This window comes from Micropterus dolomieu, linkage group LG19 (genome assembly GCF_021292245.1).
Source record: "Micropterus dolomieu isolate WLL.071019.BEF.003 ecotype Adirondacks linkage group LG19, ASM2129224v1, whole genome shotgun sequence".
Classification (NCBI taxonomy): domain Eukaryota; kingdom Metazoa; phylum Chordata; class Actinopteri; order Centrarchiformes; family Centrarchidae; genus Micropterus; species Micropterus dolomieu.
The window spans coordinates 28,989,031-29,009,379 of record NC_060168.1 but is presented as its reverse complement, the minus strand read 5'-3'; positions in this window follow the sequence as shown (position 1 = coordinate 29,009,379).

Below are 20,349 nucleotides of genomic sequence, written 5' to 3'. Positions count from 1 at the left end.
ACTCCCACTGCAACATAATAGTAATATTTTTATCAGCTTGATGGTCGGCTAATCCATGCTCATTGCATAACGTTACATTTACTGCATTTAGCTGACACAGTATATTGGCATTAAGTCGTCTGCCGGCTTTTTAGTAACTATTTCTGCATCTTTCACCAGAGAGGCTCAGCAATGTCAGCACAGCTAAATGTACTGGATTTAAATGAAAACAGTTAGTGAGCTGGACTGGACTTAAAAATGAGGCTGCCACACTTTATAACAGTTAGACAGTAGTAAGTTATGTTACTGTAGTGAATGGGTCTACTACTGTGTTGTTGTCCTGCGCTGTTATGTTGCTATATTGTGTACTATGTGGGTCATGTAAGTTAGGGTGACCACCTCTCTTTCCCGGAAATGTCCTCTTTTTGGGACCTAAAATGATGCGTCCGGCCGGGATTTCTAAAACACCCAAAATGCTGGGGACTCTGCTTTTGCTTCTATAGTCAGTATTCATTGTGTGTGTTTTTGTATTGCTTTGGCTTTTCTATTTAGGTCCCGCCTTCCCGCACGCCACCATTGGTTGGTCCTGTAGAACTAAACATCCTTAACGCAAACATTGGTCAAACTGCATCTCAATCATTACTCAGCATCAAGGCAACAGCTAAGAGACAGAGCAACAGCTTGCTTGTTAAGAGTGGCACATGTCACCTTTACAGAGCATGAAATGCCCAAACATAGTGCTGCTGTGTGGGCCGGTACTCTCCGGTACACAGTACCGGCACTTCTACATTTAACTCTTTGGTGTTCTGGGACTTTTTCCTGCGTATCGGCACTTCTCACAAGCTGCTGTACTCTTGTCTGCCCTCTCCATTGGCAGAGACGGAGTAGGGAGAACATCGGTTCCTTTTCTTATCCATGTGAAGCAAAATGCATGACCTGCAAAGCTGGTACGTACACGAAGTGTCGATGTCAAATAAAAGCAGACATGTAGTAGGCCCTATTAAAGTTCAATAACATAGTTGCACGTCTCTTTATAGTATTTTGCACCAGTTAACGTTAGCAACTGGTTGGCGTTGCAACGTTAGCAACGTTGTCTAACTTCAGCCAACTAAATACAACATCACAATATATTTCACATGCTTTGCAGTAATGTTAGTTTACCTGTCCAATAGGATGGAAGCCAACTGTGTGTCGGTTGTTGGTTCCAAACAAAGCACAGGTATCTCTGTGACACAATCCTTTCTGATGTTGACCTTGCTTTCACCCGTTAATCTGATTCTCATTTGGCCTGAGATTCTTCAGCACATAAAACTTTATTGTTTTATTTTATCCTCATGTAGAGGTTGTGTTGGGGTCTGTATTACGTTGCGAGACGATCGCATTTTGTGTTAGGGAACTCCATGTTGTTAGCTGTAGTGCCGTAGACAAGGCAAGAAGCTCAGGAGCGCGCACGCATCTCACAGCCAAGGGATTTCATGGTCTATTCCACCCAAAGTCTTGATATAGGAATAGGCATACTGGTCGTCAGATGTAACAGAAAAACCCGGCAAGTGAATTGTTTTCATGTGAGGTTAAAACCCCTTCACACACACGCAATAAAAAAAGTGATTCATTCAGATGTTTATTTGGAAAATATTTTTGAGGTTCAGTCACTAATCTAGCTATTCTGAAGGATTTCTGAATAAACAGGCAAAAAAACTTTAATCGCTGGCAACCCATCAGTTCTGTTAGGGAAACTATTACAGATCTATGTCAGAGGTTTGTCTTAAAGAGATACTGCTGAGCTCCACTGCGGAGTGTAGATTCATTTCGACACAGATTTTCCAACAGAGCTGTATTTAGTATAAAGACAGAGCTTTGTTCATTCCGCTGTGTGGGAGTCCATTTCCACCACACATGCTCATATTTCACTTAAAGCTGCAGAAAATTATTCCAGGGTGGTAAATCATGAAATAATTGTGTTGCTGCTTGCTGAGGAATAAAATCTGAAACTGAGTTTGATGTACAAATCAGTTACTCGTTGATACAGCCAAGCCAATGTAACTTGCTGTACAACAACTAGACAACTGCATAATGTTTTACAGTAATAAACTGTAAGTTGCTTTTTCAAATGTTGCTTTCAAATTCACTTTTCATACAATCTGCTTTAGCAGTTCAAACAGCGTTTCATATATACTCCCTGGGCCTTCACAGTCCAAGGAGGCAGGGGCGTAACTAGGATTGAAAGATGGGGGGGGGACTTTAAAACGGAGACCTTTTGCTACATTTGCACCTCCCGTCCAGACTACAACGATTAAAACGAAGACCTAAAACAGAGAAGTTTGGAAACGCTGCCGACCCCGTTTTGCGTTTCAAAACTCCGGAGGGCGTTTGTCACCGTTTACTTTGCAACTCCCAGTCTGTTTTCTGCCACCATACTCCCGTGTTACATTCAGTAACAGTCCCAGCTCATTATTGATCCAAGCAACAACAACAAAAAAAAACTGGTCTGATGCTTAGTCTGTATTTATTTATTCTTTCGCCAAATCTTCTGTAACTACGGAATAGACCATCTGCTTCATGTTTACACTGGTACGCGTATGCCCAGTGCACCAGAATGGGTCCTAGCTGTGCGGAAGCGGAACCGCCGGTGTGGACGGAGATCGTATTTGTTTTTATTCTCCGTTTGTCAACTAAAACGGAGTAGTGTAGATGGGGCCTCAGCCACCAGGGTATGCTTAACTTTCGTTTGCAAAATCTTTGCACTCTCATGTATACTCACTGTGTTAGAACAACTTATGTCAACAACCAGTGAAGAAGCCAAGTAAAGAGGAGAAATGGAAGAAGAGAATGTCTGTTTGACATTCTCTTCTTCCATTTCTCCTCTGTTTAACAAATGTTACTGTAATGTTAGCTTTTAGGCTCATCAAAGCTGCATGGGGGGAATTTACTTAGGCCAGACTGTGCTCCTGCACCTTCTGTAAGTTGTGGATTAAATGTTATCCATCTGCTCATGAAAATGTGTGATAGAGTAATACCATATCTAATTCCTCTCTCTATTAGATAAGTTGCAGGTCCAAAGAATGCTATTTAATTACACTACTTAGTTACTGCACTGTAGATTTGTTCAATCAGAGTGTGATCTTGCTCTGTAGTCTGGCTTGCATACAAGCATATGATAAATACTTTATCTTGTAAGATGATGATAGGGATCCTATTTAAAGTGGCTACTGTTTGACTTTAATAACCTGATGGTGAAAGGAACAATTGATTTGGACTATATGAATGTATGCATGCATGTATGATTGCTTTTATTTTATTATATTTTCCTGTGTGTATATCTGTGGGTATATGCTCATGGATAGCCTACCCTACATTTAGGCAACATCTACATATTTATTTAATTTATTACAGCCACTGAATGCAGAAATTTAAGTTGGTCAAAATATAGGAAATATAATAGATATCATTAAATTATTTAGTTTAGGCTATGCCTTCGTACCTGGACCTGCCAACAAATGCCTATTATTAGAAGAAAACAAAACACCCAACATTTCCTGGGACCTGTAGACCACTACTTACCTGTAGACTACTGACCTCAGAATCAGCTGCCCTGCCAATCTCCTGCTTCTCTCGGTCTCTCCTAAAGTATCTTCCAATATCCATGTGGTCAGTGAATTGAAGGATATACCGGTACAACAGCATTAACAGGGACACTATGACATTTATTTTTCACTGACAACAACATTCTATGGGGACTGATATTGTTTTGAAATACTATAAAGATGGGTAATATTAATGGTGTTCATGCTAGCGACACTAGTGTTCTCCATAGCCAACTAAAATAAGTCCTTTCCTTTACCTCAAGTAAACATAGCTAAAGTTAAGCAAGCAATTACAATCTGCATAAATACACATGAAAGAGTAATGATTCACACACAGCAAACTTGTTTTGAATAAATAGAAGAATTGGGTAGACACAGTGAGAGCCTGGCATGTATTTCATAGAATCCACTTTTTCTATTTACACATACCAGACATTTTTGGGGGAAAAAGCTGAATTATCACAAAGAGTTTTTACATTTGGTGTGTAAAAGTTGGCATTACATAATATGATGCCTGTGAAGATTCTTAGTCATCCAGGTCATAGTTACAATGATGATTAAAGACACTCCAAATGTTCAATTCTGTTCAGTTCAGAACTGTTCAGTTCATGTTATATACTGTGTCCACTCCACCACAGATCCCAAAAAATATAAAGAATAATAAAAACAGTACGGGTATTAGGGTTGTACCGAACTTCTGCATCCTGGGTTGACTTCAGCTAGGTAGGCACATCATTTCTTCATACTAGAGTATATGGAGGAATGATGTGCAGAAAGGTAGAGGAGGTGCTGAGAAAAGGCCAGATCTGCCAGCTGACAGACTGTGCTGCAGTTTGGGGTTAACTAGTGCAGATGAAGCTGATGTGGCACACCAGCAGCTGCTTTGTCATCAACTACCTGCTCTGTGCCGCACTGCTGAAACAGTGAGCAAGACACTTCACCCCTAGTTGCTCTAGAGACATGCGACCTCTGACATATATAGCAATTGTAAGTTGCTTTGGATAAAAATGTCAGCTAAATGAATAAATGTAAAATGATGACATAGTAACATTTCTGACTTGATTGCGACTTAATATCTAATTTTGACTAAGTAGGCTTATTTTTCTTTAACCCAGCGACATGGGCACAGCCTAGTGCGTCATGCCTAGTTTATCAAGAATATGACAAAAGCACTTTTTTGTAATTTTGCGGCTAGGCTCACCAGGGGCCAAATAAATATATGGCTATATATAGATACTGTATATAAATGTTCTGACAAGTTACTTTCACTGAGGATAATCTTTCAAAACACACTGGATAAACGTATTATTGGGCAGAGCTAAACAAGATGTTTTTCACAGCTTCAACAGTTTCATAAAGCAGAGGTCACTAATAGGCGGACCGCGGTCCGGATCTGGACCCAGCCGCTGTCCTTTCCGGTCCGCCGACCTACAGCCGATTTATTATTGAGACTTACTACCTCGTGACGGACCATTTCTATTTTAACCCGCGCAGCTTTTCTTCCATTTACTGTACTGGTTTAGCGGACCAGGAAACACACAGACCAATCGCATGTGCTCCAATCGTCTCATGTGACTCTGCTCAGCCAATCAAATCTGTGCATTCCGATGCTTGCGAGTTGAGTCCGCGAGATTCACCAGAGACGTTTTGGAAACACGAATTGAGGAGACGAAAGGGAAAAGAGATTTCACATGGCTTTTAATCAAGAATGTACAGATTCTTACATGTACATTCCTCCCACGGGCAGTTCGAAACCAGAATATCTCATAGAACTCCAACGCTAGCTGGCAGGACAAACTAGAGCTCACGTTTCTCACTGAACAAGAGAAAGTAGGAGTGGTAGCTCTGTAAGAGCGAATGAAAGAGGAGGCATTACAGCTGTTCATTTGTTATGATGTGTTGAGTGTTTATTATAAAACTGGTTAAGACTACACTTCATCACTTCAAGCAACACTTTATTTAATTTTTTCTAAAAATTAGGCACTTTATTTTAGTTTACTTAAATAAAGTTTTCACTGGACTTTGACACATTTATCAACTCTAACTTTGAATGTCATGCTACACAAAATTTGATTGAATGGAAACTTTTAAGACATTTTATACAGCAAGAAATAAGTTTGGAAGGACAACTACCTCAACCAAATGACAGTTTTCTCCACTTCTTTCACATATTCACACCAACACACACAAACAAAACACAAAACAGGCTGTGTCACTCTGTGCTAGATAAAATCACTTTTTTGTCATAGTGCAGAAACTACTCAACAGCTAGAAGCCAGAAGACTTGTTCTGCTGCAGCCGGGAAGTAAGTGCCAAGATAAATTTGTTCCCTCTCCATGGCGGTACTCGCTGTGAATCTGGCGTACAGTCCTGGTCTAGAAAATACACACAGTGAGATGCATCATTTCACATTTTTCAGTGACAGAATCAAAAACAATATTTCTGGTCGGTAAGTGTGTGTGTTACAAACATCCTTTTGAAAAATGTTGGATCTCTTCCTTTTGCCCTACTTATGTTGAATGGCCTTAAAAAGCGAAGGGGCAGAACACACACATTGGTTGTTTTCTCTATCCAGGGTTTTATAAAGTATCCAGGATCCCTATTTCCTTCTCAGTACACTTTTCCTCTGTAGCTTCAACTAAGCAAGCTGAGCAAACTCATATTGTGTTCTATATGTAGCTAAGTAAAGATTTCAGTTATGTCAAGGAATTTGCAGCACACAAAATTGCTTGTTAAAAAGAGAAAGTTAGGAAAATTACCTAGTTAGGAAAATTTAATCTGAAACTTTGTTGTGATCTACAGTAGCTGTAAGTACTTTGGGTAATGTTATTTGTAATGTTTGCATGATATACTGTGAAACATCTGTTTTTGTATCATATTCAACTAAAATTGATGTCCCTATTTTTCACAAAAGATCTATGGTCAAAGGTTTGTGGCTTGCTCCTTTGCAGAGAACAGCAGCTGTGGTCAGCTTGGATTCACAGCAGTTGGATGGAATATAATGGCTACTCAAAGATGTCAAAATGTACCAAAAAATCCTTAGAAACCACCTCTGAAACATAATCAACCATTTTTTCAATCATTATTCTGAATGCTAAATATGTTCTAAGGTGAAAACCTTTCAGAGCCACCTCTGAAGATTACAAGACGTAAGGTGAGGTTTTACCCATAGGTTTCTGAAATGCCGTTGTGTCAAAGCTCATTGTGGGAGGCTGCAGCCGTTGCCATCTTGGCAGTGACAGTCCCTGACTATAGTTAATCCAAAAATGGGCAAAGAGGTGGATCAGCCTGCTTGCTCCTGTGACAGCACCCACCTGTCACTCAAAGCAGCCCGACATTAACATAATGGGTGAGTTATACAAAAATTCACCCCCATATAGTTGTAAAGAATGGGGAAATTATCTATAGAAATTAAGCCAGTTTTTATTGTACGAGGCTGTGAACACGTTTATTTCTGCTGTAAAGTCGAATATGGGTATTGACTTACTTTTGGAGCAAGCCATAACTGCAACTTTTGGCACTTCTGCGTTGGCTTATTTTTTCCATTCTTCATTTTCTGCTTGTATTTTTTTTTTTTTTTTTTATCAACATAATGAGGAAATTACTCAATGTGTTGATATTTAAATTACATTGTATTTTCAATAGTTTTCCCTATATTATCAGCTCTTGCAAAACAACATCCGTCTGTAGCAACTAAAGCATGATTAAAGTGTTTTATGTTTTTATGCATGTGGTTAAGATTAGTGAAAGGTCATGGTCTTGCTTCCATACAAAATAATTCAGAAGAGATGTTCCCTAACCTTGATAACCATGACTCACTCAACAAAATTTCCAGGAGACAGGGTTGCTTTTGCAATATATGTGAGGTTCTATATCTCTGTCCTGTACCAGAGGAGTCAAAAATATGATTACTTTAGAGTCAACTTTAACACAATGACTCGTGACTTCATTTGGACTTGAGCCTTTTGACTTGAACTGACTTGATACCTGTCCCAAGCCCAAACATAAATTATTATATTAAAAAAAACTGTGCGCAGTGCATCAACATTGGGCTGTACAATTAATCAATTTTTATTCTCAGTTATAAATTTGGCTTCCACTGATTATAAAAACAAGCTCAATCATTCATCAAACAAGTTCAACAATAATTGTGCCGCATGCCGTTTCACAATGACACTCATTTTTTCTCTACAGGTGTTTAATTCAATAACTTTTTTTTTTTACATTTTTAACTTTTTAAAAATATGAAATGTTATTAAATTTGGTGAGGAGCATATTACGACTTATTAAGGACTCTAAACTTAAAGTTTAGAACTTGAGACTTGACTCGAACTTGCCTGTCTAGACCTGTCTGCACTTGAGACTTGACTTGGGACTTAAGTGCTAAGACTTGAGACTTATTTGTGACTTGTAAAACAATGACTTGGACCCATCTCTGGTAAATACAGTATATTGTGCAGTGATGTAAACTGTTCACTTGTGTCATGCACCAAACCAAGGCAAGTCTAGTACAATTGTTGTATTTAGCATCTAAATAACTCTGATGCTGATAATGACTGGTTCATGGAAGGTGCAACATATGTCAGATTTAAAAATATAAAGGAGAAAAAACAAACTTCAATGCTTCAATACCTAGAATTGAACTTATTAGAAACTCCAGAGTGATTGTTCTAAGTGCTCTTACTCTCAGCAGTCTGATTAGCACTTGCCTTGCAGTGCTGTATTAGGCTTTATATTCATTATATAACTGTATTATGTAAATAAATTGCTGTTGTTGGGATGATGTTTTTGCTCAGACTGAATAACAAGGGCTCCACTCCCCCACTCGTTTTCTTGATGAGATGTTTTGGCAGTTATTGTAAAGAATCATTATTAGCTGTGGGAGCTTTGCGCATCATCATCATTCATTCTCTCAGGCTTTCTGTCTGTTTTTTCTTTTCCCATGCGTCTCACAAACAGACACAGACACAGACACACACACACACACACATACAACCCTCTCCAATGTGAAAGCTAGAGGTAGTTTGATTGGAGGTGAAAGAAAAGAAGAGCTAGAGCTAGAGAGAGGAAAGGAGCAGCAGAGTATTCTCCCAGTTTGCTGTGTAAGGCCCCGGTGAAAACCTAATTACTTGTGTCTGTGGGAGATGGACGCATTTGGCTCGTCAGCAGAGAGCAGCCGGAGATTCAGGGGCACGGCTGCAAGGCATTCTGGGAAAGCTGCACCTGTCAGAGGACCACTGACAGCTTGTCCTGCTCTTGTTATACAGCCATGCGTGATCTCTCCCATTAGCAGGCCAATGACACAGTTGACTTGTTGTCTGCAGGAGGGTGAGGGCCTGGGGGTGGCTCTTTACCTGCCATGATGCTCCTGTTTGGGGTATTAAAGCTGTCACTGCGACCTGGTTTACACTGCCAGGTAGAAACTGATCTCTCTCTCTCTCTCTCTCTAGCTATCGATCCCACTGCATGACTGACTGACTGAAATCAGAGTGGTGGACGGATGCATAACACTGAATATAATCCTGGGTTTTGCTGAATTGTACATCCTCAGTATTATTATTATCAAATACTGTTCTGGCGATGGAAAGATTAAGATAATTTTCTGTAATTTGATTTGTCGTCATACCATGCAGCTTGCCATTAAAATATGGCATTGCCAACAGGAATCATCTACTGCACAATTTAATGGACATCCAAGATCATAGTTTGGATCATGAGAACTCAATACAGGACTCCAAAACGGTGCCCCTACCTCCAGATATAACATATTCCAAAAGAGTTTTCTACACATTGGCTTTCCAAGATCTCGGTACACAGATGGAAACAAATTTACCAAGACAGAACATCTCAAAGGCATGAAATAATATATATTGGCATGTTAATTAATATTACAAACTTTTGGTGCGTACGTTAATGAGTGTAATAATAGTAGAAAATAATTTAGCGTAACACATTAGTTTTGGCTAGAATGTACTGTTAGTTGTCAGGACAGAAAGACTCCACAGAAGGGGGGATGTTATCTGGAAATTCACGGCTCTCTGCACGTGTGTCTACCCAGGTAGCCGAGTTTGGGAATGACCCGATTGTACAAACAGCAGGAGACTGTTTTTACACAAAGACAGCTGATTTCAGAGACGCCTCCCGACTCCGCGGGTCACCCACCGCTCTGTTTGTTGTGACAGCAGAGAGCTCTGTGTGTCCTGTGTGGGTTCCATTGTGTGTGAGCATGTGTTCATGTAGGTGGGGCTGACAAAAACAGACAGTTTTTCATGTATTTCTTTTCCGCTTTTTTACTCATAAAAAGGCCCCTGAGTCGTCAGTACAACATTTTTCAGCACTTCTTATCTGCCAATCATCCTGTTCTCACACTAAAATGCTTCACATTCTCAGACAAACCTCCCTCCTTCAAATAATGGAGGACAGACTGATTAATGGCATCCCACAGCAAACAGACCAACGCACACAGATTGTCATGTGACCTAGTGAGATTTTTAGTTATTTGTATGTCTCTAGAGAAATTATAAATCTATACTGAGAGATTTTTAGTATTTTGCTGGATATATCCAAAATGCCACACAATGCATTACTGTAATCATTTTTATTCCACACATGGAATATGTTTCTTTATATATTAAATATATTCTACCAAGTGCTGTGAATATCCGGAAATGGGAAGCACGTATGTGTATGTTTTGCTGATAGGAGACCTCTTGTGGTTGTGCGAATAATGAGTGTTTTCTCTGAGAAACAAAGTAAAAAGTATTGCTATAATGCTACAAATAATTTTTAGGAGGAGGTTGTAGTGTATGACTGAATGTACAAAACATCTGGGTTTAACACATTGCACCACATTGCATCCCATCCCTGACAACAGTCAACAGTCATTGGTTTCTTTTAACACTGAACACAATCTTTTCCCAACCTTGAAGGCACACTGTGGAGTTTTCTTGCAAAAAAACAAAAGTGATGTTTACATTCTGTGTTACTCACCAAAACACACTGAGTTTATCCTTGAGGTCTAACAAACATGGAGCCTTCCCATATGCTTCTTGTAGATTAGTCCACAGAGGGTCCTATCCTGCTCCTACAAAAAAATCCTGTCCCAATCCCATGACAGAGTAAAAAAAAAATCCTTACCCATCCCAATCCCAGAAGAATTACTAAAAAAAAAAATCAGAAAATGGAGGTTATTCATATTAGAAAGGCATATTTATATATCAAAACTGACCTAAGATTCCCATCCTATCCTATCCTGTCCTGTCCTGTCCCAGTCCTGTGATGAATAGTGAAACTGACTCCAATACCGTGACCCACAGGATTCCTGAAGAAATGTCAGTCTTCAGTCCACAGGGCCCACCACAGCATCGTAGAGCAATGGCAACTCCTCAAGATGGTATCTTGAGGCCACGAGGTAATTAGAATTTATTTTTTTGACTAAGTGGGCCTGCAGAGGCTCCGTATAAACTGTATTTTCTGTGAGTCTTGTTCTTTGACTGACTTGTTAACTTTGTAAAGGTTCTTCCCAGTATTCTTTCCAGGTGATGTAATTCGATCCTACCATAAAACTTCAATTAATAGCCGAGTCCCAAATAGCGCCCTACCTCCTTTACCGGCCTGGTACACATTTTGACAAATAAACGCCTGCCTCCATTAAAAGCCTGGTGTGGTTTTTATAGAAGTTCTTTGGATGTATAAACCTCTTAAACCCTGCGGGGTCGCCGCTTTAGCTGCTTCTAAGCTGCTTAGATCGTTAATGTAAATATTATGTCAGTATGGATATACTGCACATCGTTAGATCGGTTAGATTCCCCACACTACCATTGTTAAGTTCATTTAACAGTAAAAGTCTAATTCTTCTAGATTTACCGGTGAAACCTGCATGGATACAAGAGAGGAAAAGGGGGAAAAGTGCTGACTCACGTTAACTTTGAAGCGATCGTTAAGCCCGAATGTCATGTGTCATGTGAAGTCCATCGCTCTCTGTCTGCTAACTTCTCTCATCCTGCACCGTGTTGTTGTTTTCGTTAGGTTGCTGCCTTCAAAATAAAAGCGCATAAGCCGTCTGTCAGAGCTAGATCAAATGAATGACGTGTATTTGATATTTGATCATTTTTACATAAGTATTATTCTGTTTGAAATAAATAAACTGTTTCATAGTAGTTTCAGTTTTGTGCAAAAAGAATGTCCCAAATGGACGCCTGTCCCAAATAAAGGCAGGGTCAATTCAGGCTATTATTCAAAGTTTTACGGTATATTTAAACATAACTGTTGGTTGCTGGAGTGCCTTTGTTTAGTTAAAATCTTTGCATTGCTAACTAGAGGACATATCATAGCGCAGCATGAAGTTATTATCTTACTCCTTATTTTTTCTTTGTTAACAGCTTGCAAAATGGCAGATTGTGCCCACTAATCACTCATACTGTAAAGCTGACGTCTTTTGCCTCTTGAGCTTGCAGTCAGACAATAGATGCCTTATGAACCATCACACATACTACACATGTCACTGAGATGTGGTGGAGTGCTGGCAAAAACTATAGCTTCATTTGTTTTGAATCACTATTCAGGACTTGATGGAGGACTCCTACAGTCAGATGACCTCTCACTCTGTTCTCATGTGACATAGAGTGATGCTAATGAAAAACAAAAAACAGGACTTCAAATTACTCAGACCTCCTCTAAAATAACATCTAACTTGTTCTTTGTCATTTTTGTTTAACATTTTCAAACATTAACTCCTGGCTAAAATCTGGGAGCAATTTGGGGGCATTTTTGTTGTTTTCCACTGGTCCAGTTCCACTATAATATATTATACATGCATGTAGCATATAAAGACATGACTGTATGTATAAGTTCATCTTTTAGGAAGATCCATACTATTAAAAGATTTGTGTCAGCTTTTGATTTTATGTTTCTGCCAAACAATGTTCTTGGGCTGAAGGTATTTTCAGATTTCCTGGCAGATTCCTGATCTGGATAGAGTCATTGCAAAACTATTATATAAGGTACAAGGTTGTTTATTAGTCATTGTACAGCACAAGGCTGCAAAACGAAATAAAATTTGTAGTTCCTTCATGCTACACACACAACATACAAATAAGTGAAGGCCTATATTAAAATATGGTAAAATAAAATACAAAAACAACAACAAAAAAACAATACAGTTATTTATATACATATACATACAATTATTCACCCAGAACATTCCACAGTGCATTTTTTGAATATGCATCTGGGGTGATTGTAAACAGCTCACAGCTCGGAACATGGACCACCTGCCGAGTGCTTGAACCTGGATGTTGATGGTGCAGGTCTCTGTAACGATGTGGGCACAACAGTCTTTGAATTCCATTGTCTGGTCAACTTGAGTCCCATTTTGTCTAGACTGGCTCTATAGGAGCAGAATTAAGTCCAAGCTGGGCCAGCAAGGCTCCTCTCCTAGCTCTCTTTCCTCTCCTCTGAGTGATTACTTTTTTTCTATTAAGCATCAGAAATAAGTGAAAATTGCACATCTCGTTTTGTCCAATCAGCAGTCCAATTATCTTAAATATAAAACATAAAAGATGGTTCTAACAGGTTCTAATTTCTCACATTTGAGAACTTAGAACCTGCAAAGGTTCTGCATTTTTGCTTCATAATTGATGTAAAGGCTTAATCAATTGTTGTTGATTCACCACTGACATAAACATGATGCTCCATTAGTAAAATCTAAAAATGCAGTATAATTATGTAAAAATTCTAAATATATATCATAATATGTAAGCAAGTGTAAACTAAGCTATCTTGCAATAAACTACAATCTGTTGTTGTTGTTCTGTTGTCTGACTGCACTTTTTAGCACAATTCTTTTAGTGACCACTAGGAACACTGAAAGAAAATCTATATAGCTTGTCCAAAGTTATGGTGGCCTGTAAGTGACTCAGAAAGTAGATGAGTAATCTGGCTATTTTGAACAGAGATCCAGCTGACACACATGGGCTAAGTTCAGACTGCAGGCCTTAATGAATGCTCAATTATTTGTTTGACAGTACACGTTATTGCTTAAATGTGGCCCATATCAGACTCCAGTGTGAAATGTCTGCGGACTGAAAGCGACCCGCATGTGCAGAAGAATAACACGACATCACATGCAGCAGCATGCTGTCCTACAGAAGTAAACAGAGCCACAGATGTTAGCTCCGGGTAGCTCCGGGTAGCTCATACTTGCTAACCCTCCCAATTTTCACGGGAGACTCACATTTTTCATTGGCCTCTCACGGGACACATTTCTCCCGAACTATGACAAGTGTTCACAACTTTCTGTCCTTTTCATTATGGTTACTGGCGCTGTACAACCCATCTGCCCCACAACTCACTCCCTCTCTCTCTGTCTCTCTCTCCACTATGCCCAAACGGATAAGTAGCATGCACATAATTCAGAAGAGAGCTTGTGACCTGGTGGATTTCAGGTGGAAGAAAGGGAATTTGTGAGCAGATGATAGCAAGGTAGAAGAAAGAAGAAAGAGATCCACATGTTTAATTATGGCTTTTGTGGAGCTTTTTCATTCCCTGCGGCTCCGTCCACAGCAGAACTGTGACAACAGCTTCTCTAGAGTAACATCAAAGTCACATCAGTTCTGATCTGAGTGTCCAGACTCAAGTCTAATTTTCAAAGTTCAGATCTTTATCGGATTTGGACCACATATGGAAGTGGCCCAAATCCGAACTGGAAAAGATCAGATTCAAGGTGACTTGGCCTGTTCACACTGCCATAAAAAGATCAGATCTGAGTCACATATGAGCAAAATAAATTCGGATTTGTGTGACTTTAGCCTGCAGTCTGTTTCATAGACTGTATATAAAAAGGTCTGAATGTAGCCTTAGTGAGACTTGATAAAATAGCGCTGCACATAATCGAATAATAAACCATATTTGGTATTTCCTTTTTGTGTCTTAGATTTGTGTTTTCAGTTTATGTAAATGAGATGCTTCACTGACTTACACGTAACATAATGCTGCATTACGAAGGCATTGATTTCATTTTGTGAGAGGAATTGGGAGTTAAGTGCAAGTCAGTCAGTGCATCATTCATGCTCAAATGTGGATGATGCATTTTGCGTGAAAAGTTGTATATCACCAAGAACTTAAATCAGTTATTTCATGCTTGAAACTGCATCTGCTGTATAGACATGTAGTACAAATTTGCTATGAGATACTTATATTAAATGAATGGTTTAAAGTGATCAATGTGCAAATGTGCAAAATAAATAAAAAAAATAATAAAACTTGTCTATAATAAAAACTTTCTTGGCTGCAGGTGATTTTTTCATTTTCTTAATTTTAGTTTATAAAAGACAAAAGGGTTGGTATGAAGGTCTAATTTATCAGCACAAAATAAGAAGCTGAGGGTGTGAAGACGTGAGAAAGACGAACCTCTCGGCGATCTAATTTGCTCATTCAAAAGTTTTTAATGAGCGATGCGAGCAGTTTAACAGCTTCACTATCACTACTTGCAGCCTCTCCCCCACCTCTTTGTCTATTTTGATAGAAGGTTCACAGGCCATATGTCCTGGTTTTGCTTCCTGCACAAACACATAAACTCACACTTAACACACTCAACACACACAATTCACATTCACACCCACACACCCACATGTCATACATATCACCCACAGGTCTCCATAATATATGACCAGATGGTGTGAGGAACATGGCAGATTTTGACTCGTGAACCAGCACGCTGTCTGACTTCCGTGTTTTCTATCAGTTTTCAAAGCGTTCAGATCCAAATGAGTTTTGAGTCTTGAAATTTAGTTTTACTTGACACTTAACAGTGTTTTTAAGAATTCTCAAAAAAGAAAGAAATGGAAATGGGAGAAAAAATTTAAATGTGCTCTCAAGTTACTAACAGGGAAGCAACCACACCAAACCTGTATTTTTGTTGTAAAGCTGATTGTCTGGTACAATCAGGATGTTGGCAAAGGCAATTCACTCTCAATCTCCTTGTCATATTGTGCTGTCATCTGTTAATGCTCTGATGCCTCGTCCACTGAATTTTCCACCTCAAGTGAAATTTAACCAACTATCTTATTCATTATGTTGTATCAAAATACTCATTCAACTTAATGTGTTTCTGCTCAACAAAATACCAAGCTAATTAAATTAAATGAATTAAGGAAACTCATCAAGGCAGATGAATTAAATTAGTTGCAAGCAAGTTTAAGGAATGTGTGTAAATCTACTCTATTCATTCTTTTGAATTCATAGCTTATCACACATGCCATTATATGCATCTGTGTATTGTGTCACCTCATAAACAAAATGGGGATCAGCACATTAAAATATTGCCCCATAGCACCAGTAGTTGTCAAAAAATTCATAGTGTACCCCTTATTTGCAAAAATTGTACCCACAAAGATAATGGAAATAAACACATATAAACATTAATTTCAATTCAGTTTTATATATATAGCGCCGATTGATAACAGAAGTTATCTCATTGCACTTCTCATATAGAGCAGGTCTAGAGCATACTCTTAATAACATTATTTTCAGAGACCAATTTCAGAGAACAATTCCCACCATGAGCAAGCACTTTGCGACAGTGGCAAGAAAATGTTTTTTAGCAGAACTTAGAACTTAGACTCAGGGTGGCCATCTGCCTCAACTGACTAATAGTAATAATGATAGCAATTAATGAAAATAATAATTGTAGTAGCGGGTGTCAAGCAGGAGCATGGGGGCATTAGGTGGCTTGCAACCACAGTTCCAGACTTTACAGCTCAGGAGGCAGAAATATCTGCATAAAATATATAATTGAATCTATTGATCTCTGTAACATTCAGATGTCAAAGGAACCATACAAAGAAATCTGCATTTCATTGGAACTGACATTAACCTTTTCCTACTATTTTTAAGATATTTAATCCTCATTCTTTCTGAACTCATAAGGAAAAACATCCATCACTTGAATCCATAGCTCACTTGGCATTTCTTCAGCACTTCCACTGCTCAACATTCACACAGACTCGGCCATCTGGGCACTCTGTGAGCTCTCTTCAATTCAGCTTGAGGGAAGCTATTCTGTCCTCTAACAAGAAGCAGCTTTTCACAATTTAGCGAGAAGCAATCTTTATATAAGAAGTGTCTCAATGCCACTGTGCATCTACTAACCAGCATGCTAGTGTTGGTGGCTGATGCCACTGTCCAAGAAAAAATAAACACGAGATAGAAAAGCCCCTGCAGACTCTGCATCTCTGAGTACAGCATTGTTGTTTCAAACAGTATACAAAGGAAAGTCATTGTACCAGACCCAGATGGGTAAAATGTAAATGACGGTAGTAAGTTGGACAACAATGGTGCCCCACATGATTCTTGGGAATATACTTCTGACAATATTGAATGGCCAACATTTGTAGGCAATGCCATGCATATAGTAAGATATTGCTTTATCTCAGAAACATGCCCTTCTTTCTCTCTTTGCTTGAGAACAGGTATGTTGTATCAAACTGCATTTTGAAATCTGCACATTAATGTTGCAGATAGAAAATCTTACTCGCATAACTAAAAGCTCTCTAATCAGTATTGTTACATAGCAACTAGCTGCTGAAGAAAGTGGAACATCGAGCAGCTAAAAAGCCAGATATTGATCACAAGAGTTGATCGTTGCACTTCTCATATAGAGCAGGTAACAAGTGTAAATTTTGTACTTCCTTTCTTTAGTTGGACAGAAATATGACTCCAAATGAGTGCTTACATTGCTCTGTCTGCTTGATGTGTAAACGTGTAACTGTTTGCTAAAATGTTAGCAATAACAACTTTATAAAGTAACAATCTTCAGCGCTGCATGTCTATGAGCTTGTAGAGTAATTCAGTGAATGCATATCTTTGTTGAATCAAGTTCATTTACAAACAGTTCAGATAAGCTAATGTTTTCTTTATGCATGAGCACATGCAATGTATCCAAAATGGAATATTAAAAAGGGCAAAATTATTATGTATAAACTATATTTCTAGTTCTCACATGAACACACTAACTGTAACTGCAGAGAAGAAACAAATCGTTCACAAATGAGAATAGCTGATTACTATTTTATGGTGAGAGATTTCTAATAAGGCACCCTTTATTGGGTGGCGGCTGTGGCTCAGGAGATAGAGTGGGTTTTATTGATTATTAATTTACTACTGTTTTATAGATCAGTTATACACCATTAATAAAAACTGTTTTTGGGTTGCCAGGTTGTAACCAATCCCTCTGAGTGGTGTTTAGCTATTTGTTATAAAGGCTATAAATGTTGGTGCATCAAATGCTTGATAAGTTGTTAATACTGTAAATGTGGTGGCTGTGGGCCTGTGTTGTACCAAAACAGTGTCTTTTGTGTTTATTACTCATCATTCGTTATTTCTCCTGTCCTAGCACAGAAACAACAATAGAGGAAAACAGGCTACCTTCTTGTAAACAAAGAAAACATTGTCCTCAAAGTCACCAACAGTATCAATTCACATGCTTTCCAAACTGTGCCATTCTTTTTTAGACCTGCTTAGGAATAATATTGCGTTATTATAAAAGGCCCATAATAGCATGGGGGGGGGGGGGGGGGGGGGGGGGGGGAGTTAATGTCAATATACCCTGAATGGATAGCATTCCTACAAAACACACAATTTCCAGCACCTGGTACGGTGTAGAGCTCACTTTAGTCGATAATTGCATATTGGTTGTGGAGGGGAAGGAAGTGGCACGCTGTGAATAGCCACCTTTAAAGAGGTTGACAGAGCAATCTTCTCTTAAATGCATTGGAGGATCGCTGAAGCACGCTCAGGGGGAGAGGGGAGGAGTAACAGAGAGAGCTGGAAAGAAGACCAGCTTGCGAATGTTGCAGATCATTTTTTTTATTTCTCAAGTCAATTAAGTCCCTGTTTTCTTGCAATTGGGCTTCCAGGTTACATTTTGTGAAGCAGTTCCTAATTCTTTCTTATTAGTGGAACAGAGAAACCATGCTGCATGCATTTACAGGAATTAAATCGATTTTTAAATGAATCTTGGGACTTAAAGCAACACTGAGCAAGGTTTTTATGTAAAAGTACACTATTATAAATTACAGCACGGGACTGCAGCAGAGAAAGGCACCATATTCAAAACTAAAGATGAGTTTCCAAAAAAAACAAGTTCTGGTCTCCAAAACAGTCAAGTGAGTGCCTTATCCATACTAAGCCTGGCATTTATCTACCACCCCACCGCACTTTGTTGTCATGAAGTTTTAGAGTGGCAGAGACAAACAGCATCCCCATTACTATAGTAACTCACTCTCACTCCTGCCTGCATGCGCACAGTGCGAGAGGAGAGAGAGAGCTGTTGACTGAGATTACTCTGAGCGGCATGCAGTGGAATAAAATATGCGATCTTCTGAATGACTCACTTGATTTTTCACTAGTCACTTTTGGAGAGGTCAGCAGTCCATCGCAGGGCCACACATAGACAAGCAACTACTCACATTCACACCTAAGGACAATTTAGAGCCACCTAGCCTGCACATCTTTGGATGGTGGGAGGAAGCCAGAGCACCCAGAGAGAACCCACGTGAGCACAGGGAGAACATGCAAACTCTGTGAGGTGACAGCGCTAACCACTGCGCCACTGCAACGCTCGAGACAGATTACAATTAGTTAATAATATAATTTGTTTTGTAACCTCCCAGCAAGCCATTCAAAACTCCCACAGCTCATGGGTTGGTTGCAACACAGATGAAAAACATCTACTTTAATTTAATAAGTTCATTTAAGTTCAACTCTGTGAGGAAAGGAATGAAATCTTACTTTCTCAGTTGTGTTTTCTTTTTTATGTTAATGGAACAACGTGATTAAACTAAATTAACACTCATTCCTATTACTACATTTGCATTTAAACATTTAGTTGATTTCCCTATGGAACTTATACTGAATCCAACATTAGGATCATCTTAAATGCCTATTGCCAGCATTACAGTAAACAATTTGTTTTAAACTGCAGCTATTAGAGCTACATGTGTGGCAAAATATTGCAGCTACTCAGAATGATGTCATGTTGAAGTGCTATGAACCAAATAAGAGCTTGGGAGGGAGACTGGGAGGGATTTTTAACAGCAAAATCATTTGTGATTGATTTTCATTTCCCATTCCATCTCACACACTCTTCTTGCAGTACAGTATGTGGAACGTTAAATGTGGTGGAGCTTTTTAATGAAACAGATTTCGATTCACAGACCAGGATGATGGCTTTCACTGTCCCTGACTGTCACGGAACCAAAACCAGCATCTAGAGTATAACAAGTTCCTTGTTTTATCCAGCTTCTTTTTTAACTGCAAAGAGTCTTTATGATGCATTTTATGACTTCAACACACGCATTTATGAGACGTTTTACTGCATATGACTTCAACTACCCCTCTTTTAACCTCCGGCAAGCCAACTCCTCCTGCAAGGCAGCAGTCATTAAATCAACAAATTAGTCGAAGTGGAAGAAAGAAAAGAAAAGTTAAGAGCCTCTGCTCAGAGTGCGGTGACCTCTGAACTTCATTGGGCAGTGCACACTTGAGTGAGTGTGTGTGTGACTGTGTGTGACAGCAAGAGGTTAACCAAAGAATGCATGAGGTCTGCTGGTACCTTGGATAATTTAGCCATTTGTTGCAAGGTTACTGCAAAGCAAACCCTCTAGAAACCTTGTGCTATCAACAGCCATGACCAGAGCAATACATCTGCAAATATGTAAGAAAGTGATAAGGTCTTGTTTTGGTAATTTCTCCATCTCCAGCAAATAATCCATAAAGCAACTATAAT